Here is a 23,617-nt window from a genome sequence, read left to right as displayed (position 1 = left end):
CCATGTTCGTTGGGAGTGTATGCTGGAGTAAAAGCACGGTATTGAAGTTGAGAGACAGTTTGGTGAGCATTCAAATAACTGGGACATGTGACAATTCACTTACGTACCTACCCTGATGTTGAACACGTAATGCTGCCTTTTCTCTCTGTTACCCTTTTTGTTACACTGCTGTGATGTTATCAATCACAGCAGTGTAATTTCCATTCATGTGACAGAATTCAAGTTCTTTTTACACCAAAAGCTGCGAGATATTGTCCCATTTCTCTATGAGATTATAATATATTCGTACCATTTACTTCAATAAATGAATAACGCATGAGAGTTCATGAAAAATTTTGGTTTATTTGAAACGTCAATAGTAGTAACAAAGATTACTCTCCGGTTATGAAAAGAACTGGCTTTCTTCCCCACGTTAACATCTCGAAAATTAAATATGTTGACTTTTTCCACTTTTAATTGTGGAGGAGTTCAATTAATTCCGAGATATTTTTAGTACCTAATGTATCTTTCAAATGCTTCTCATATTCATCGTTATTTTGTAGTTAGCATGGATTTTGTTACAGACATACCTACAAGAAAATTATTGTGACAATTGAAATTATTATTTTCTCCTATTACTTCCGGTGAAGTTGTTACAGCTCACACTACAATATTTTTGTTAGCAGTTTTGACTTAGTATTAATTCCTTAATGATTTTTAACTCCAGATTTCTTTCAGTTTGCTGTATGCCCTAATAAGGAAATGCTTTCAATTCCTATGGTCAGTAATGAGTCAATAATAAAGTAACCTCAATATCCTCTTGGACAGTAATTGTTTATGGAATATATGACCATTGTAGTGGCATGGAAAGAATTGACGTCTCCGTTACAAACAGTGAAATTGGAATCTTTTAACACTGATTACTTTTTACTCCAAAGTGATGCAATTAGAAAATTTACTCAGTCAGACATCTACATGCATAAAAGAGGATGTCTGGTTGTCTGTCCGCTATGCGTTGCCACACGGCTGCACGGATTGCAACCAAAGTTAGTACCTAGGTGCATCTCACTCTCCCAAAGCCCGTAGTGCTGCTTTAGATAGTGTCCGACGCGTCCTTTGCGTTGTTTTCTCATTACCGTTTGTTGCGTCACGTGCCACACCACCTCTGAGGTTGGACATCCCACCGGGTGAGCACAAATCTTGACACGATCAAAGGGCAATCATAACTCAATGGAGTCTACACTTAACGTTTCTAATCCTTTCGGTGTGGACCTTTGTGTTGGCACCTGCTTTCACGTGACGTTTTTGGCCTACGCCTGCATGGGCACACACAATGATCAATGTTGTGGAGCGGGGCTGATTCTGATCACGGCACACGAAAACAGTCTTTTTCTATTGCTTGTGCTTTGCGTCTTTCGCTCGCTCACCGTCCCCCTTAAAATTCAAATCAACAGACATTATAGAGGGGTGGAGGGGAACCATCATCGTACCTGCTTTGCTCCTTTGCCTATAAATTCTGCCATGTGACCATGAATGCAAAGCATCAAGTTTCCGAATTCTCTACTCTCCCTCCCGAGGCCTGCTAGCCTCTTCCAAAGGATGATTCGCATCGTTTGTTCTGCTAAACAAGAAGCGCTAAGAAGCATGATCGCAGGCTTTCCCGGCGTATAGAGTCGTGGAAGGTTACTCGGGAATTCCACCGGGTCAGGGTCTCCGACTCCATCTCGGCCGACGTTTCAATTTATGAGTTGTCCATCCATATGAGTTGTTGGGCATTCCCTGATGACGATGACGATACATCGAAACGTCGACCGAGATGGAGTTGGAGACCCTGACCCAGTGGAATTCCCGAATAACCTTCCATGAAGGAGCATTTAGGTTTGTAAACCGAGAGGATCTGATTGTCTAGTCCATGTTGTGCCATGATAGACTAGAATTACTTGGCGTACCTATAAAAAAGGTTGGTATAATTCTATTATTTTTAATAGAACCGAGAATGAAAGCATTATCTCTAAGGGTTTTCTGAAGGATGACTGAATCAGTTTCCAACGAAGTTTTTTTAAATTCATTTTCCATCTGAGATCCCGTAAAGCAATATTTGAAGGCCGAAGTTTTGAGTAATTGATTACAATGTCAATGCTGTAAGCCTAGAAGCGTATCAATTCGCTGCGGAAATCTTCGAACCTATCTCTCCAATGCGCCAGCTGCGTAGAAATGCAATGCTACGGAGGCGACAGTTGACAATACCGCGCCGTGGATATATAATAAGTTCGGCAAGCGCTTCGCTAAACATCAACTTTTACACTTCTACCGCATTCCACAAATTAAACTACGAGCAGACGATATACTCTCAAGAAAACGGAGGTAATGCTTTTCAACCTAGCAAAATGAAATTTTCATGTCCAAATCCACGGCATTGAATTATTTTGCAGGGATAACAAGATCTCTCAGTTCCATATAAATGGGCTCCTTCACAAATTTTTGCAAATGGCCGACAGTGATAACGAAATAATAAAGAGACCTGTATATTTTTTTCCGTTTTTCAAACAATGGTTTACTTCAAGAGGTATTGCTGGAAAAAAACATCACCCATAATCTTTTCGCAGATTATTATTTTATGACATCACGAACCGTTGCCTTGCGATTCACTGCTTCTGAGTGACTCCTAGATGTTGGGTACGGACCTCGCATTCTTCGTTGCTATTTACACTCTTGCTAGCGATTCCTGCATTCTATGACTTCTCCCGGGACAAATATATGAAATAAAAGCTCTAAAGACGTCACTGAATGTTAAAAACTGGAACTCAATTTTTATTTGAACTTACAAAAGAATTTCTGGAAGAGGACAGGGTCAGGGCGTCCAATAATCCCCACGTCACGAAGAATCGCAGGAGTGACATTAACCTCACCGAGTGGGAGCTCTGACGCAGTGGACAACCCGTGAAAAATACTTTCGTTTGGAAGATTTTTTTTCGCCGCAATTAACCTCTCCCTGCAATCGACCGATTTGTTTCAATGAATGACGATTTAGGGTCTCAGTGAACGACTCTATTCTCGTGCAAATGCGAAGTTAAGTTTTTGTGATAAATTGAGCCACCAAGGATTTATTTGCCCGCAAACTAGTGAATATTTTTACCAGGTATTAGGGCTTAATTTACGAAAACGCCTCTTTTCATATAAAGAAGTGAGGCAGCGAATCATCGCGCATGTGGCAATGGATCAAACATCTTCATATAAATTCTACTCAGCAATTCTTAGCCTCAATAGGTGTGGTATAGAACACCAGCTGTCAGCTAAAAAAGGAATTGCGCGCACGGAGTTTCGCCTATCATCTATTACAGCCCTTTATTGGTCGGAGGAAAATGAATTGCAGGTAAAAGCGATGATGAAGTGAATGAAGGGCCACGGTATATGCATCGCATGGAACCTTTAGGACAGGTGGACGGTGCTTGCGGATTCTAGCACTACCTACTCCATGTGGCAAAGAGGGCGTGCTGGTGAAAGGAGAGGAGAGGTTCAAGTATGAAGTGTGGATGCGAGGGTGCGTTTAAGAGATGGGGGGAAGGTTAGAAGGGGTGTGGGGGGAGGGAGGCGGCTGCAATTATCCCGGCTGAGAAGCCATCGCGCCTCCCACCCCACTCCATTCCAGCGCAGACGTGAATGCCATCTGTAATTGGTAAATGGAAATGTCGTTATGTGTATGCCACCCGCCCGGAATCTTGGCTGCGCCGCCTCCGATCTCCTGCGACATCGACTCACCCTCCCCCGCCCCCCTGACATCTCCCATCCATCTACACATCCCCCCTCTGTTGTGCTCTCGACCACTGAGTGGGAAGGGACACATGCTAAAACCCACCCGCAATTATCCGCGTTGCGTGGAAATGATCAGAGCGATTTATTCACCTATCCATAATATTGTATTAGTATTACCGAGAGAAGAACAAGCCAGTGCATATGTCTTTCCTTGATCTGAAGAAGGCCTTCGATCGCGTGCCACACGACCTTATTTGGCATGCCCTCAGATCTCACGACGTCCCTGAAGTCTACGTGTCATGGGTGAAGCTTTTCAACACCAACGTCACCAGCTCCGTCCGTTGCCCATCAGGAATATCACCGCCTTCCCCAATCACTGTTGGCGTCCACCAAGGATCGGCCCTCTCTCCGCTCTTCTTCATCCTGTGCATGGACACATTCACGGCCTGTCTCCAAGAATCACATCCTTGGTCGCTACTGTTCGCCGATGATGTCTTCCTTGCCAGCACCACCAGACCCGAATTACAGCAGCGAACTCAACGATGGAAGATACGACTCGACAACTATGGGTTGCGATTAAACACTAAGAAGACTGAGTACATGGAGTGTGGACCTCAAACTGATGGCACGATCAGCATCGTCGGCGAAGACCTTGAGAAGGTCGAGAAGTTTAACTATTTGGGCTCTGTCATTAGCAACTATGGAAGCACAACCGCCAACACACGAGCTCCAATTAATGTAACATGGCTGAAATGGCGCCAAGTGACTGGCGTATTGTGCGACCGTCGAATGCCCGAACGATTCAAGGCCAAAGTATACAAGACCGTGGTCCGCCCAGTGGCCCTATATGGAACAGAATGTTGGCCGGCCACAGAAAAACAAGAACAGGCCGTGCATGTCATGGAAATGAGGATGCTGCGATGGATCCTAGGCATCTCCCGCCTGGATCACGTCATGAATGAAGACATCCGAAAAAGAATGGGAGTTGCACCGATCACAGACAAGATGCGGGAGGCTCGACTGCGGTGGTATGGGTATGTGGTGCGTAGTGACGAGAACTCCGTGGCGAGAACAGCAATGCAGCTGAGCCCTGAAGGACGTCGACCACGAGGACGACCTAAGATGCGCTCGACAAAATTAAGGCAGACATGAAGACCATCAACGCCATGCCAGTAGACGCCCAGGATCGAGCCAAGTGGAGATGACTTTGCAGAACAGCGGACCCTGCAATAGTGCGGGACAACCGCTAGGATGAAGAAGAAGAATATTGCATTAGTCGCTCACTCAACGCGAAGGTTGGTGTTGGTTGGTTGTTCGGTTGGTTTTGGTGCAGGCAGTCGAGGTCCAGAATCGAATCCAAAAACTCCGTCGGGCCGGGTTCTAGTCCCGGCTGTGGCTGACATTACATATTTCAGTGGCTATCCGATACCTGATTGAGTGCGTTGTGAAGGGCACTTTGCGGACTTTGCTCATGGGGAATCAAATAGGTTGATAATTTCCTCTATTCCACAAACTTCATTTGATACACCTCGACCGATTTCAACTTTCCCTTGTCATTTTCTAGTAGACATATCTATCAATAGAATAAGTTTTTGGAAGTATCATTATTAGAAGTAGAAATTATCTAGTATTTCCTCTTGAAAATTACACTGGAGTGTTGAAATTGGTTGCGGTGTACCAAATAAAGTGTGAGGAATAGACGAAATGATGAATGTATTTAGTTAAACGCTAATGCGTGGCTCCCTCGGCGTATTTCAGTAAGAGCAGCTTCCCTGTCCTTCCTACGATGGCGCATATGCAGTCAGTTGTTGGTCGCCTCCTCCGAATACCATAAACATACCGAAATTTGGATTGATTGGTGGCTGAAGAGCTTGGCCCATAATAGGCCACTTGCAAGTGAATGATGCATGGAATGGTTTGGGGCGTTGCGTCGGTTCCTTTCGCTGGGCCACACAGTGGACTGAAATGGAAATAAGTTGGCCAAAACCTAAAAAGAGATTTTTTCGAATGGAAGTTCAAACTTTGTGCAGTTGTTTTTAAGTGCACGAGTCCATTTTTTGATGCATGTCATTTTTCATAGATGGCTTTTCTTAACAAAAAGCATAGCTTCAAACTTGAGGAAATTTCGCAACAATCGCCCTAGTGAGTTTTTGTTTTTATGTAGGGTTAAAAAAGTGAGATATCAATACTGAGGTACCTATTATGTATTGTAATTTCATTTATTCACTTTTCTGTTTATCTATTTACGTCGATACATTACAAAATATCAGTCACTGATTTCAGTATGATTTACCCCGTACGCAGCAATATTTAAAGGACTCTCTTATATTTGCACCGCAGTTAAAGCAAAGCTTTTAGTGTCCATCCGAAGACATCATCTGCAATCGTTAGCAAAATAAAATATAAAATAGTTTTTTTTTTTACTACAAGCGCAGTCAAGGGATGACTGCTCCCTGGAAGAATGGAATGCCATGACCTGGCGAACACTGCAAAGCTATATCAAAATAAAGTATTTGCTGCGGATATGTTTACTTTAGTGAGATGGAAAACTGATGGATAACAGGCTGTTCAGGGGGAAAAATAATTCTGAATTATGATCTCCCTCGGTGCGTCTTTATTGGCGGCTTAAAATATACTGAAGTACCAAGTGTGGTCGTATCAATAAGACTTAAGCAGGAAATGGAATAGATTTGCCTGAGAATGTAAAGGTTACTCTTGCTTTGAAAAAAAAAATCAACCAGTCGCTAACGTATTAGCTCTATTAAACGTCATGACTTATTTTTTAACCGTACCATCAAAAGTATACTATGTATTTGAAGCTTATTCATACCCTAATGCTGATATTGACACACTTTAGCACAAAGGTAGATAGATGGTGAGACAAGCTATCAACAGAGGGATGAGGTCGAAAGATGCACGGTTTAAATTATTTAAAGATATGCTGGATAGAACCTTATGTCTACTTTGGTATATGGACCCATTTTTCCTAGCGCTGTCGAAGTTACGGAAACATTTCACTCAACCCACTCTTAGTAATGGGGTGTATAATAACTGGTATATCACGCGCACAAAAATTGAGTTTGGTTCGTCTTTGAGAACGGGTCGAACTACTTCAACGTGGATCCGTTATTACATAGGAAACCATCATTTACCCTTGGAGGCACGAAGTACGATCTCTGCTCCCGCATTAGCAGTAAAATACGTTTATTTGCTGACTACGCTGTCATCTATCGCGAAATTAGTGTCCACTCTGACTATGATATTCTATCATCGGACTTAAACAAGGTTCATTTGTGAAGCCAAGAGTGAGGACTCGAACTTAATCCGAGCAAATGCATGACGGTACATTCTTGCGGAATTCGTCCAACTCCAACCATGTTTATGCAGTGGATGGTATTAACATAAAGGTAACAGACGAAGTGAAGTACCTGGGAGTTACGATAACCTCAAACCTCACGTGGGGAGCACACACAAAGAATATTTGCGGCATAGCCTTGAAGAAATTAGGATTCGTCAAGCATATTGTGGGAGGATTTTCGGATGAGAAAGTGAAGGAAAGGTGCTATTTCGCTCTTGTCCGACCTCACCTTGAATATGCAGCGAGCGTATGGGGTCTGGTGCAGAAGTCTGCGAGCTGAATAAAATACAAAGGAAGGCTGCGCGTTTCGTCAAAAACTGCTACGGGCGTTCAGACAGTGTCACACAGATGATAAGCGAATTAGGCTGGGGGCCGCTGGTGACTCGGAGGCTGCGCGCTAGGCTTAGAATGCTTGAACAATTGAGAATGGATATCTTTAAGAGCGACACAGAGAACATAATATTGGAGCCACCCTATATTTCCAGGTCCGATAGAAGCGCTAAATTAAGAGAGATGTTTTGCCGAACGGATAGATATGGGAATTCGTTTTTCCCCCGAACCATAAAGGACTTTAGTAAGCGCTAATCCCAACTTCGTTAGAGCACTTCATTATTTTTAGCTCTAAACGGCTGGTATCCTAACACCCCCTGCCACACGACTTCTAGGCGGCTTGCGGGGTATTGTGTGGATGTAGATACTCGTAAATTACTAGGGATGTGGGAGTAGTACTTTTTGACCTCGAGTTGAGTTGAAAACTACTCGCGAGTATCGAGTCGAGTATTGTAATTCTTGAACTAGGCAATACAGCAATACATGCTCAAACATATTCTCATTATTTTGAATCCCCTTTCGAATTTTCCATTTTGAATGTGTTTGCTGTTCGATGTAAAGAGGGAAAGATAACGAGGAACGTTGATGGTAACTGAATCATAATCAGGAGATGAATGAATATTAATTTGTCTTAAACGGTTCTATAAGCACAATTGGAATGAAATAACCTCTGGTAATATGTCGTCATTGCACGTATTAAACTGCTCAGAAGAATCCTCAATAAAGATATTTGTAAAATTGTAATTAAGGTTATAGCCGTAAATCTAATATTTGAACTTTTCCAATTCTCATTCAGAAAAACCAATTATTGTAAATTCTCAGGCAGCAGATTTTGACGTCTCCACGTTATAGTATTAATGACTGCAGAAAAATGTCTCTCACAACACTCTTGTGGCTCTTGTGTAGCTGGACAAAAGACTTTCTTTCGAAAGTTGCAAGGTTTGGGAACCTTGGGAAGTTTCATTAAAAGTTATAGCAACGATTTATATGGTTTTTTAATAGTCATGGGATTTTAGTCGACGAAGCGAACAAACTATAGATCTTAGCTTTGTAGACCAAAAAAGATGTTTTCTTTATTTCTTACTCCGTTTAATCAACCATAGACTCTATTTTTTGTTAGCTCAGGAGGGAAAATAAGCACAACACAGGAATAAACAAATATTAAAATTGGACGTACTTAGTGCTCAAAAAGGCTAAAAGATAGCACCACTTGTGAATTCAAACACCGGGAAAAACCGGCATTGCCCGCTGACACGTAAAAGTTGCATTTTTCCATAGGAATCCTAACAATTTTTACGTATTTCCTCGGCGTTTAAGAAAAGAAAGTATGCAAGGATACAAATGTATCGCATAAGGAAGTATGAGCGATGCTGTGGTCCACTGCGATTACTCCGAATACGCCGCCCCGGCCGAAGACGGTCGGACGCCACGGCTGACGAAAAAGGTATTAGGCACCCACGGCGACTGCTATGGTGATTGACTGCTACGTATACAACAGCTGAAACTCCTATGCCAAGGCATTAAAACGACTTTATAAATGATATTGCTGCAAGAGTTTCATGATAGCACCTTCAGCCTCCAGATTTCTGAACGTATTGTCATGGACAACTCTGTAACCGAAACTACTCGACACGACATTCGAAATACTACTCGAATCAATCGAGTCGAGTACCCATTACTCGACTCGACCCGAATTTTTGAGTACTCAAACATCCATATAAATTATCGAAAGGGAAATAGAATCCGTTGGAAAATAAGAGGAGCGCGTTTTACCAAAGAGGAGTACATACTCGGTTTTACCAACGTCCTCCTTTTCAAAATTAGCCAATTTAGATCGTTATCCAAGGATTGAGCTCTGAAATGAATGTCCGAGGCCGTACAGAAATTTGCTGATGCGAAAGTTTTGCTCGAAAAATGAAGGCAACCTCCTGCCCTGCTCCTGCACACTCTGCATCTTACGTTTACCCAATGCCCATAACTTGCAATAAGGAGTTTAGGGGTGTATACTAAATAGCTGATATTCCTTTTTCAAGAATTAATGACTATCATGCTTGGTATTATATCAAGTATCATTTCTGCTCCTGACAAGAATTTATTCAATACATCTTCTAAACTATGAAGACATTCCAATTGATAAGGTTTAGAGAATACCCGAACACGATTTCAGATTTTTAGCGTTAAAAATATTGGTTTTTAAACATTTGCGTGGGAATATTCGTAATCAGCGGCCTAAAAATCCCTGGTTTGTGCAACAGCATTGTATTTCTATAATCACTTTAATTTCTTATGGATAATTCCTCGCGAGACGGGAATAAACTCATTTGGTAACCTCCTCAGCTATACTCCTGCTCCCGTAACTGCAAATTCTTCTACCCTGCGTGAAGTAAATATATATTTAGGAATTCAACGCATGTTCTATGCATTTTACATAATTGGACCGAATATTCCGTTTCAGGAAGAAGTTTTTGGATATATATAAAGTCAAAACTTAGATACACATGCAAATCAGCAACATATATTTTTCTATGCCAGCATATAAAAACTAAAGTCAAACTTATCCGCAAACATGGTTTCACTAAAAAATAGGTTGGTTAAAGGTATGGGTCAGCGGTACTGTTCCCTACTAAGGATTACACATTCAATTTCGTTTATTTGCTCTTTTACCTTCATCCCGTTTACCTAAAATACTTTCGACCCATGAATGAGCAAAGTCCATTACATTAGTACATTAGACAAAATGCGTACTTCTTCAGTCTAAAAACATAAGTTAAAACCACTGAATAATACATCGAGAAAGTGCCATCATTCACTCGAACAATTAATGTTTTATCGGATAATTTATTTTAATAGTTACTCAAATAATAACATTTTCCGAGTAAAACGAAACCTAAGTCATATTTGAAACATTTTTTAGACAAAATCTAACATTTCAGTTCGCAAGACGCGAAATTTATGCTTTGAAGGCTTACTATTTACTGATTTATTCCACGATCTCCCCTCACGGAAAGAAGTTTTAATCGCAATGTAAAATGTAATTTTTTGGTGTTCCGCAAATCGGAAATAATCGACTCTTATTTCTTTGGATCATTCGTCGGAAGTGGACGTTCGAGGAATGAATGGCATTGATAGAGAGGCCGTCCTCTTCTGTTTCCCTCCTGATCTTTCCTCGCCCTCTCCTTACGACCCTATTCCATTACATCATCGGCCCATACAGCCGGCCATTTCGGCGCTCACTCCCCTACACCCGTACTCTCCTCTCCGAGAAATGCCTCCGTTTTCGGCGCTCTGCGGGCACATAAGGGACCCAAAAAAACTCTACAGCTCACGCACAATGTACACCTTTAGGCTGGAGCGCTGGGCTGGCGGCGTGTGGGTAGGTATATGTAGAATACGTATAAGGCGTTCCTCTACTCTCATTCTTCCCTTAAACGTCTCACGCACCCCCCCCCCTCTTCTCCACGGACCCTGCTCGCCCCGAAAATCCTTCCCTTTTTTTCGGGATCCCTCCCCCAGGATGGATCGCGAAGTGCTTCCAACCGATTTGCCTTTTTACCCAGCTGCCTTTTCACCTCCCTCTCCAGCGAGTGATCCCCTTCTCGCATCTCCTGGCGCACTCCCGCCCCGCCCCATAACTCCCTCTGCTCCTGCTGCGAGGCAACCCTTAGCTCCCTCTGACGGCGTCCCCTCTCCTGCTCACCCCGACAATCCCTGTGGAAACGCCCGCCCGCGAGATTGCCATCGGCCATTGATATAAAGGGACTCGCGTCTAACATTCCCACTACCCCATGCATAGCACCCATTTCACTCTTCTGTAGGTATACTTTCGCAAATAAACCCCTTCCTTCGCAGCGGTTTTCAGTTTCACCTGTCCCTTGCCTGCGTCAATGTGTTTGTAGAGTTGCCCCGGAGTTTTGGTGCAATTATTCACACAAAATATCCCTTTTAACTGGTCATAGGTTATCTTTTTTATTTAGTCTAATTAATGTGCTGTTTTTCGTTGGTTTACGAAACCTAGTTATGTCCTATTCGTGCGTAGGTTTCCACGGCGTTTCGGGTTCTCCAGCCGCTTCTGTCGTTTATGGTTGAGAACAGTTTCGGAAGCCATCCTGCTTCCGTCTTCGAAGGTGAAAAGTTTTCATTTTTTGCCGTCTTATGTAGCACTGGCCGATCTCCTGTGCGCTGATTGGTCAGAACTCTCTTCCAAGCGTTGCTGATTGGGTAGCCGTTGTCCCTGTTAATATTTTGCAAGTCTTTTTCGCAACCCTGCAGGGTTGCAAATTATTAACCCTGCAAAAAGTTGCAAATTTTAGATAGAGTACCTGGTGATTTGCGTAACACTCGTAACACGTTAAGGAAGAGGTTCTAATAAAATCTGCGGGCAATGCGATATCTTCGTTGACCATTTTTATGTCCAACGCCCCCGTATGCTGCTATTGCCGAATATATTGAAAGAAAAATGAAAGTGATTACTTGGATGAAGTTTATTCTCGTTCTCCTTACACAAGTGAAAGATAAATATTTTCTTATGCAGCAAGGGATTTTCAGATTGGTTCATTCTTTTGAACTGATATAGTCAGCATCCCAAGAATATGCGTTCCAAGCCTTTGTTTTCTCCGCAGTGAAGTTTAAAGCAATTTCAGAGACACGGTTATTTACCAGGTCATATTTATGGCATTAACTGAAATAGGTTAAAATATTTTGTACATCAGATACTTATTAAGAGTTGCATAATATTTAATAAAGTGGAAAGAAAATTGTTGGTATGTCTCACGTTAAAACTGACCTTGTAATATATTTAAGGCACAAATTTGCTCTATTGTTTTCATATAGATCTATCTTTTAAACTATTCGCTACACGAAATCCAAACACACAGCACTGCCAAGATAGCTTTTCTTTTTTGCATAAATTGGAAGGAGTAAATGAAGTTGTAATTGCATTAAATGTGTAGAAGTGGTGCTGTCGGAAAAAAAATTAGGACGGCATAAATATGCCCATGCATTTAATTATAATCATTTCAATAAAGAAGGAGACTTTATAGCAAAGATAGGTAACAATAGCGATAAAATATAATGATCCTACCATGGAAATGAGGAATTCTTTCCCCTTGAGCGATGAGTTAACTGCACGAGCAAATAACTTTTATCAAATAACATTACTTTCCGTCAAATATATATGGAAACGATGATAGTAGCTACCTATTCCTACGTTGCCGCTGGTGGCCCATAGATTGGGATGAAAGTTCACTTTCATTCCCATTTTATTCAACACTTATCTCCCTAATTTCATTTTGAGAACCGCAATCGTGGAACGAAAGCTTTTTTCTTCGCACCTACTTTTCCATATACTTAACGCTCACTCAGTGCCATCGGTCGCAAAAGGTTTCTCCAAATCCTGAGCGTTCTCCGTCGTAGTAAACCCAGCAATTCCCTCGGGCGGCGACAGTATTTCACTCGATTGCTTTCGAGCGCAAAGTGTCACCATCCACGGCTCTTTAATTTTTTCGCCTCTTTCTTCCATCTCAGGAGTTTTTTTTTTACCTCCGAGGACACCGTTACGGGCTGGTACCTTGGTCTCCCTGCCTGTCCCATAAAAGTAAAGGATCCCTGGATAAATGAAGAGTAGGAGAAGGGATTCGAAGGGACTGCTGGGTCTTTGGGGAGGGGTTCTAGGATCAGGATGAACGACATAGGCGCCCCCTTGCAAGGGATACGATCCCTTCGAAAGAGTTCTCCTCAACTCCACATCCTCCCTAAAAATCCTGAGGGAGACTTCAATCTCGAGCATCCTGAAGTATATAAAAGGAAATCGGTCCGTTATGCGTATATTTTTGTGGGGCTACTTTCCTATCCTCCGGCCTCTCAAGCCCCATTCCTATAACTCTCATTTTCAAAAGCCACTATTCGCTCTTTCCAAGCATGAAGAACCCGTAATGTGGTCTTTGTAAGCCAAAAATAATGTTTCGGTGAAAATAGACTCCTTAAATATCCTCCTATCCTCTTTTGTAATCGCCTTCATATCCCAGACAATTCGAAGGCTTCATTAGAGTATGACGTCTTTAGCAGTTTGCGTGCTTTGCTAGCTATCAGCAGATATATATCTCAGTATAAGTTATACTTCATTTTACTTTAGCAATCAGTTTTTCATGAAGGCAAGAAAAATAAATATTCAAAATTCTCATTTTATGCTTGTTTGATTATACTCTACGGTATTGAAGCCACGGTGATGTTTTCACAAAAGGAGTGAGAATATTTAAAGTCTACGAAAGTAAATTTTCCTCCTAGCCATCACCTTAATACATGTTTAATTAAGGTTTCAGACATAATACCCAACAAGTAAGTTGCGAAATTCGGCTCTTTGACATCCCCTGCTTCTCATTTACTTCTCTTGGTACACACGTTATTGTCCTCCTCTGTGCAATCATCAAATTGCAAGAGATAGCAAAACTCCTATGTTCAATGGAAATACAATGTAACCTTACTAATTTAGAAATATCATTGAGTCAAGCAGTGTCAATTTAATATGTAGGAAATATATGAAATAAGATAGTAATTCATTATGTTTACTACAATAAAAATACTGCACTTGAAAACAAAGGAAAAAGTGATTGATCACAGCTAATGTATAGCAGATCAACGGCAGTACTTTCATTGAAAAACAAATTAATATGATCTTCATCTATTTTCCTTTTCAATGAACACCTTTTAAAATATCTCATGACTAAAAGGGAACGACGCTGCTAATGAAACACTTATTTTTACTTCATTAATATACCATTAAAATTCGACACAGTAGTAAAGTGTGAATACTATTCTGAATAAAATATCATGATAGTGTTCTCAATTTAACGGAGAAGACGTTTTTCTCAACAAAATTCTTGGCTGTTTCCACTATTATGTATTAATAGAAAAAAATATAATCGTTTTCTAAAAGGAACACACAGTGAGGGCCCCGCGCTGGAATGAGAAAAGCATCGTCCAAACTTTTCATCTGACAATCCCAGTGGAAGAATTCCTTCGCAAAGTGTGTTTTGAAGACGGAAAATTGGTTTCCGAGCCTTGAGGTATATATATTGCGTTGGAAAAGAAGTTATTATATTCCATTTACCGTCCGTGGGAATCTAAAGTTCCGATTCGTTTAACTTTTTCTTCCATAACGCGAGAGACGCATTATATTTCCAGATTGTTTCCGGCTCTTTTGTTCCGTCGCCTCTGAAGCTGCCGGACGTCTCCCTCCTCTCCTCCCCACTCCTCACCGGTGCCCCAGTTCCAAGCTACTCCAGCCATCTATCGTCGAAATCGGTTCCTATCTCCCCCACCACCTTCGCTAAAACAACCCGCAACAGCAAGAAATCTGGCATCGCCATTCAATCCTCTCCAAGGTCCGCAAAATATACGCAAGGCTGACGCGACGCTATTTGTCCCTGGCCAGCAGATCGTAATGCATAAAGAGAGTTCAGCGTTTATTTTTCGCCCGTTTCTTCATGTGGATTAACTACAGCTTCCATGCCGTTGTGCCTCTCAGGATGCGCCTGCCGCAAAAACTTAAAACGTAATTTTATTTACACCAAGGGAAAAATTTGCCATTAAAATATAATTCCGCTTAGCCGGTTTTTAAAAACCCAGATCTTCCAATTTCCGGTCCGCTTCAAATCCCGGCCAAGATTTATAATTTTGCCATGGAAAATTACACCATTTTTCCTTTTCACCTTTCACCTTTTTCTTCATTTATCCAGGGATCCTTTACTTTTATGAGACAGGCAGGGAGACCAATTAACCAGCCCGTAACGGTGCTCTTGGAGGTAAATTGTCACCCGTGCATGTGACTGCAGACAAATTTGCTTGCTCAGTTTGTCCGTTTTTCGGTTTGAATGATGTAATACCACATGAAATTTTACTCTTAATTTCATGTTTCATTTCAATAATATGACTGGAATGTTTGTTCATAAAACTGAAACTCAGGCTTGATGGTTGCACAATATATTGCTATTAACAGATAATTCAATGTTATTAGGAAATTATAAAATTTCCTTAAGCAGATTAGTACGCATCTTACTTTGCTCATCCAAGTGTTTATTACAAACTCGGCCACAGTAACTCTCGGAGTCGGAGTAACTCTCGGCTACAAAAATTCTGACATTTTGCAATTTTTCCTTCAGGCAGCGTTTTCTCGTAATCTTTTTCCGATTTAAGATTTTTGTTTTTCGCAGTAAAATATAAAAGCATACTTTGTATTTGTCAGATGCAGTTCCACATAACACATATCTGTAATTATTTCAAATATCTACTGAAGTATATTATTAAAAACAGAATGTAGAGGCATACCGTAACAGATAAAATTATTCTATATCATTTTGTAAAATATTTGATGATGGATGTGCTGCCCAGTGAATTGATATTTATTTTCAAAAATTGGCCCGATTCCTTACATCAAATATTTTATGCCCCCATAGTTTTAGAGCAAAGATAGTTGTAAAAATTTTAAATTCACCGTGAGCTATAATTTTTAGCGGGATTTGAACCCGGGTCTACAAACTCTCCCATAGAAATACTAACTCTGCTCAGGTATCCTAGGGATGTCACTTTACCTACTCGGTATTTTAACCATTAAAAGCAAGGATATGTGATTGTGGCGCGGTGGCGAGTTTTCACAGTAAAATTTAGTTCACAGTAAAGTATTTGAAAACAATATTAAATAATAAATATAAAATAAAGTATATAAAAAATAAATAAGTATAAAATTTTCATTTAGAATATGGCGGATCGATAACCAAGGTATGTCAAAATTGCTAGATAATGGTTAGGGCAGTAAGGATTCAGTTAAAAGAGTTAGATGAAGCTTGATTACTTGGAATTGAGGGCTTGAATGAAATATGAGGTGCCGTGAGAGTGTACAGGGTGATCAATGTTTTCATCCAGCCAGTTAAAAAATGCAATGTTCAAGAAAGTCAGCAACGAAAGAATTTTGATCATGGAACTTAAGCAGTAGTATCAGATCATGTAATGTATGTGTATTTTTCAAGTAAGCTTATTATAGCGTAATACATAATGCTTTAAAAACCAAAATGCTCCCGGCTCACCCCATTTTAGAGCCTTTTGATAATATAACAGCCTTCTTTATTTGAGAACGAAGATTTCTGTGGTGTTTCGGTTCCAAATTCTCCATTTTCGGTTACGAACTTATCAGTCTTTGTATAGTAATATACTTCAGTTTTGCTGACGCAACTTCCTGTATCTTCAGAAATTATTCAATCTTATGCGCTGGCAGTAGTTCCAGCGAAGTTGTGACCGGAAAATGGAGAATTTGGAATCTTTTTGCTCCCGATTCAAACACGTGACTTCCCCATTGAAGAAAGAACGGAATTTCCGATAAATTCCCATTGGAGAATCCCTGTTAATATTACTCTCCTTGGACCCACTCGTCATGTTCGTTCTCTAGCCTTCCTCTTCCTTTTCCAGACACTTTTACGCACTTTCCTATTTTCCAAATCCTTTCCTCCCTTTCATATTTTCCTCCTCTTTCTCATTCGCCTCTCCCTGCGTCCGTCCCACTGCCTTCTCGCTGTCCTCTCCTATACCCTTCCTCCCGCCCATTCCCTCAAAGTTTCCTTAAAAAGTGAATTCAACTCCCCCCGCCCTCCAGAAAGCCATCTCATTCCCGGCGAACATTCTTGGACACCTCATTTTCCGACGATTCTCATTCAAAATCCTTCTCTCCTCCTGCGTTCTCCTGTTGGCCGGCCCTTCTTCAACATTCCCTCCAGCCCCTCCCTCTCTTTCCTCCTTTCCTCTTTTAATAAAAATAAGAAAAGATATTTTCCCCGCACATCGAGAACACCTTTCCCCTTGTCACCACAAGTTCGTTTCTTCTCACAGGCATACGCGCTCTGAGTGCCGTCCGAGGTATTCCGATATTGTGGGGTGAGGAATGAATCACCACTCAATCTACAGTATTCACGAATACGTACAGCCGATCCGCCGACTGAGGTAACGAAGAGGCTCAAGTGACTGAGGTACTGATGAGCTTTGGATATTTTTCATATTTGCAAACCTTACCTCACCTGATCACATATGTTTTGGCAATACGTTGTGGGTGATAAATAGATTAATGGCAATCAAAAGGCAAATATTTGGAAAGATTGAGTGACTTTAATCACTGCGCTGTGACAAAGAGGTGAAAAGACTTCCTCTATTTAACAATTTTTCAACAATGGCTGGTGAAAGTTGCTCTTTTCGTCAACTAAATTACAATAAAAACTCAAATGTAAGTCTTCATGATTTTCCATCGATGCGAAATTCATCCATTTTGCAGCTATTCCAAATTTTCAAGATACACTCGTATTTTCGTTGGATTGGGAAAGTGCCGTATTTATATTGGCCGCTTATTAATTTATTTACCAACGACTTCCTCCGCAATGCACTGCTTTCTACCTGCTTCTCCTTTATTATTTATATATTTCTCTTCTCTCAGCACATTCCTAGATTTTAGCACCGGACATTGCATACCCTGCATCGAACCTTACTCACTGGTCTTCTCATTGCGTCTCGGTCCAGTTTCCAAAACTTTCAACTACCTCATTTTGAACCATTCTGTGGTCCAACTTATTTGTAACTGGTGCTGATGCTTCGGAAAATTGTTCTCTTATTTTAAAAATTTTCTGTTGGTGTTTTTTGACACGCTATCAAAATTATTGTTTTTAGTTATCGCGGGTTTAGCAAATTTTGGTTTGATGTTCAAACCTGAGATAATTATGTAAGAATATAATGTCTTTTGAATCAATCATGAATGCTACAATAAAAAAGTCCACACTCTTACGACACACCGTATGATAATCAGATTTTACCATAAAGTTTCCAAGTAGGCTTCCGCGGAGATTATGATGATATCTGGTGATTTTTCCGGGTCTTCTTCCGCGTGTATCCATTTTGTAGGTCCTACAAAATGGATACACGCGGAAGAAGACCCGGAAAAATCACCAGATATCAGATTTTACCATAGTTTTTCGAAGATAGATGTAATAAAAAATGGCTTTACTTAGTTTTACTACCCAAAGAACGCATCGTAAAGAGAGGTTATTCAATAATGAAGTGCAATGAAATTTCAGTAAATTTAATTTTTTTTACTTGTTCTTCAATATCATTCGTTTCATACGAACTATTATAGTGTTGTATTTGTTGCGTAACCCTTTTCAAATTTGTAGTTGTTATTTATCAAGTTGTATATTTGATGAAGTTAACCCTTAAACAGCGGAGTTTTTTTTCGGAGTTTTATTATGTTTTTCCGTTAAAAACTGATTGATTACCTCCTAAGGATTCAGATAAACACTTAGTTTTAAAATTCTGTTGATTCGTTCTTGCTAGAGGGGGTGTGCCCATATGGGCACGCTAGCCGTTCCGGCCACCGGTCTGCATTCTGCAGAAGAATCGCTCGAACCATCATAATTCTTATTTTTACTGCGTGATATGCCATATATTTTCGCATTTACCTATAGTACTTCTTTTATTTGGCAATTTGAAGTAATTTCAAGTCATTATACTATATTTTTTTCGGTTTAAACATTTTTTTGGCTGTCCAAAGATCTTAACAGTATATAACACAGATTTGAAAACAATTATTGAATAAAAAAACACGTTATCGATGAGTTTATTAACAAAATTAGTCCTTTATTGCTGGTAGAGATTTTGAATACTATATATTGGGTTTTCAATTGCCGGGTATTATAGTTAGAATTTCATTGAAGGCAAACACCAGGGCACTTAGCACAGTCTGAGCGCGCGCGGGAAGAATATTCTTCATAAGAACATCGGCGTCTATGAAACGGGACAAATTGGTTATCCCTGCCATCATACCTTATGTCATCAGAGTGGCTATGATTAGTTTCACTTGATAGGGAATATTAAATACGACCACCAGCTCTGGGAAAGGTACATTTTCGTTACAAAAACACTTGTGCAATCTCTCGCCTAAAGGTTTACTGCGGTATATTTGAACCAGAATTTTCCATATTGATCCAGGCATTTACAATGACAGCATCAAGGAAATAGCTTCATGTGGACCATCACCATGTTTTCCTCTGATAGCATTCCTGTACCTGTTGATATTTTGATCCGTGAGATCAGTTCCGCCTATCTAAATATTGTATATAGAGCTGCTCTGCCACTGCTGGCTGCCTAACTTGTACCATTTTTGAGGTAACACGCGGGAATCTCGTGACCTTTGTGAGTGGGTGTACACATTGGCAAGGTGACTTGACAGTCACTACCGAAAAATCATTCTATCTAACAACAACAATATTCCCTTTTTTCTCCCGTGCGAAAGCATGGGAGGAGCGGGGCCGCTTAGCTAGCTGTTTTTTCGACCTTTGAGTATCCTTTTTCTCACAACTGTTCCAGTAGCCTCACATCCTTGAGATTTTAACTGACTTATAAGAGGAAAGCTAGTAAACCTATTGTCAAAATAAATGGAAAAGATTTATCGCTTGCTCTAGTAAATTGTCCAACATGATAAGCAAATACGAAGAGCATTTACCTACGAATTTATGGTAGTTATTTTTTTCTTCAGCACTCAGTCCCTGCTATATGCTGAAGTCCACCAAGTAATCTTGAGGAGCATTCAAGCACTATATTTTAAAGCCGAAACTTATAGTTTCACCCCGTATGAACTGTTTGTAGCCATGATTGCCAAAATATTTTATCATGTATTCATCATGTTTTAGCTTTCTCATCCTTAACCCTTCCACCATGCACTTGATTGTTGGGTATATATACCAGTGGTAGAAAATAGCCCTATCATTCTTCATACTGGGTAGTTGAGCAAAGTATAACGCAAGCACCATGAATAAAAGTGTTGAATAGTATAAAATGTATTTTTGTACTAAAAATTAATGGAAATATTACAAAAAAATACAGCAAAAAATGTTGAAGTCGTTAAAATCGAGTGATATAAGAAAAAAATGAAAGATTGACAAAAATTAGTGTTTTACATCGAAATTATTTGATAACAGACCCAATAATGACGTTTGTAGCGAAGGACACCAGCCAAAAAAGACACCCCCGGCTACCGGCTAGCGTGCCCATATGGGATCACCCAAAAATAAATTCAAATTCCTTGTTTCATACGAAAGATATCACAATACTGGCAAAAGAAACCGAAGTTGACATCATTCATTATGAGGATAAGATTAAATACTTAGCCGAGTATAAAAAATAAAAAGGAAAAAAATCGCATTTATTGAAGACACTTCGCCATTTTTCCTCTTTTTCCACCTCGAACAGAGTGAGTAAGAATACCCATCATGCCACAATCAACTGCTGGTACAAATGCTGGCCGTAAGCACACGAACCGAATAAAGTGATACATTGTAATCATTTTTGGAGAAAACAGCATGCTCTATAATGTTTGGGTCGGAATTTATACGAAATTATTTAGACCACTGCAGCTGTGCCCATATGGGCACGCTAGCCGTTCAAGGGTTAAAGAAAGTGAACTACACTACGGCGCCCAAGAAGAAGTAAGTATATAACATAACGACTACCGGCTTCTCCGAATGGGACCATAAATGAAATGACAAAACCCTAAATCACAAGATGAATAAATTTGATGGCTATGGCTGACTGATTACGCCCATAGCGTTTGCTTCCGTGCTTTTTATTTTCGTTGGAAATATTATCTCCATTTAATTTCAAACTCACATCAATGGCAAAATTGATGGTTTTGAATAAAATGTATTTGTTAGCATTTATTATGCTAAGTGTTTTCATCTATCATTATAATAACGTTGGGGTTTCCATGAGAGCCTCGACGTTTGGCTGTTGCGAAGCCACAATGCGAGCACTGCGTACGAAACACAATGTGATCTCCGTCTATGTGAATTCTACATTCTTTCCCTTACCTTGTTCTTCCTTCCCGCATCCCTTCCAAACGTCTATGCTCCTCTTCATTTGCATCCTCTCATACATATTTCTCATTCTACTCCCCTTCCGAAGTACACTCCACGCATTCACGTATGATGCGGTCTATTCTCTAAGGCATTTCTTCGATTTCGTCCAGATCAACATTATCCCCCCTTCCCCATACACACGTTAATTGCTGCAGCAAGTTCCCATCTACCACTTCCCGAGTCATTTGAAATAGCACGCGCTATAGCTGCCTCCTCCTCCTCCCATTGCATGCGCCCTAGGAACAACACACATCTCTACTTTAGCCGCTTTCGTCCTTGTTTGTTGGTAACGATTCGTCCCGTGACCATCCCGTCCCATGGCCTGACCAACTGAACCTTTTTGATTCATCTACGACTATGACTATGGCTGCAGATTGATTTCCATTGAGTTGAGATTACCATTGATTTCCATTTCACATCACAATGCTATGTTTACAGTGATCAGCAGTGATCTTAGCATTTTAGTTCGCCAATGCATCCACATTTTGCGTGTTAACGGTTATCGCTAGATTATTCGACTCCCAATTTCGGTCAATTGCAGATACCGTTGTTTAACATGAGATGAATTAGCCGTTATAGACGCAGACCGTGATAAGTCATTGTCCTAGAGGTAAGAGGAAACTTGTAAGACACCGTAACTCAAGTTTAACTAGGGTTGATTGCGAGCTTAGGATGTTTTTATGTTGTGAAGCACATATAGCAGCACGAATTAGATAAAATGGTATAGGAAGCTTTTGAGAAGTTAGCACTTGTTAAGATGCGAACAGCTAGGATTCGCCTTGGTGTCGAATTGCGCCCAATTCGAGAGCCCCAAATTGCATTAAAGGTGAGAGGGTTGTATAGCGCCAGGATACTATCGCTTAGAAGTTATTTTCTCAGTTCATTCTGCTACCATTTTGCTACTAAGAGCAGTATCTCGAGGTTTTAAATCAGAGTTGAATTCACAAGAACTAAAGATTTCACAGGGCCATGAATGCTAGTTAGTAAGGAGGCCGATTTAAAACCTCAATATAAACCTCTTAGCAGCAAAATGGTAACAGAATAAATTCATAAAATGACTTTAACGCTTCTAACTGATAATATCCTGGAGCTATACAACCCCCTCACCATTAATGCAATTAGGGGCTCTCGAATTGGGCGCAATTCGAACCAAGGCGAATCCTGGCTGGTCGCATCTTAACTAGTGCTATGTTCTCAATAGTTGCCTATACTATTTTATATAATTCGTTATACTCCTGCTGCGTAAGTATTTAACCCCATGTTCGTGTCTTATTTGGAGTATTGAGGCTTAAGATGTGGAAGCATACGCAATAAAGCAAATTAAAATGCAATGCGATGATCGTAATCTTTTCTGGCAAATGGTGATGATGGAATTATTTGGGTTTCCGACCGGATCAAAATTCTTAATACAGAAACATCAAATTGGAACATAAAAAGTCAAACCTTGCTTTCGGCTCCTTAGCTTGACTTAACTTGGCTTAACTATGAAGTTGAACACTCCAAACGGGAGTTTTTCTTAGAACAATTGTTAGTCGGGTAATGCTAATATGCATCCTGACATTAACCATTGCTGAGGGAAAATGTTGTAATCAAAGTCCTCTAAAATCGATTTCACTATTGATGCGTGGTCTGTCTTATTCTTTCAGAAATATTCATGAAACGGTCAGGTTCACAACGTCGTCCAATTGAGTAAAGTCTAGTTACATTTTAGGACAGGATGAAAAAAAAATATCTCCTGAAGATGGCATAAATCTAGTCGGGGGCATAAGAGGAGAAGAAAATCTGAGACGTAGTCAGGCTGAGAGGGATTTTAGTCAAACCACGGTGAGGGAAGAAATCCCTCTCGTTTTTTTTTTTTCGAACAGAAAATATAATAAGCATTTAAAAATATTATCCTTGGCCATATTGCAGTCTCCTGAACAATATTTTGAGTTTGTGGCCATGAATTTGGTTAGATATAACCATAGAGTAAGTATATATAGAGAGCTCACCACACGTACAAAAATCGTACACGTTTTTGGTGTAGTTCTAGAACAATTAACCAGATGGCGAGGAACAATCTTTGCGATTTTTTAATTTGCTCATTCCACAAGTCTAAAAATATATTCTGAAGCAGAAAGGGTTGCTACGTTTAGTGGGCATTAGTAGATATTAATTATTCGATTTTGTTTATGACAATTGTTATAAAAAATATTTTCTCGAATTTCGGCTAGTTACTTGACTTTTCCGAGTTTATATTCCTAATCCATTTTCCGGCACA

Source organism: Ischnura elegans, chromosome 5 (genome assembly GCF_921293095.1).
Source record: "Ischnura elegans chromosome 5, ioIscEleg1.1, whole genome shotgun sequence".
Taxonomy (NCBI): domain Eukaryota; kingdom Metazoa; phylum Arthropoda; class Insecta; order Odonata; family Coenagrionidae; genus Ischnura; species Ischnura elegans.
Note: the sequence above shows the minus strand (reverse complement) of the source record.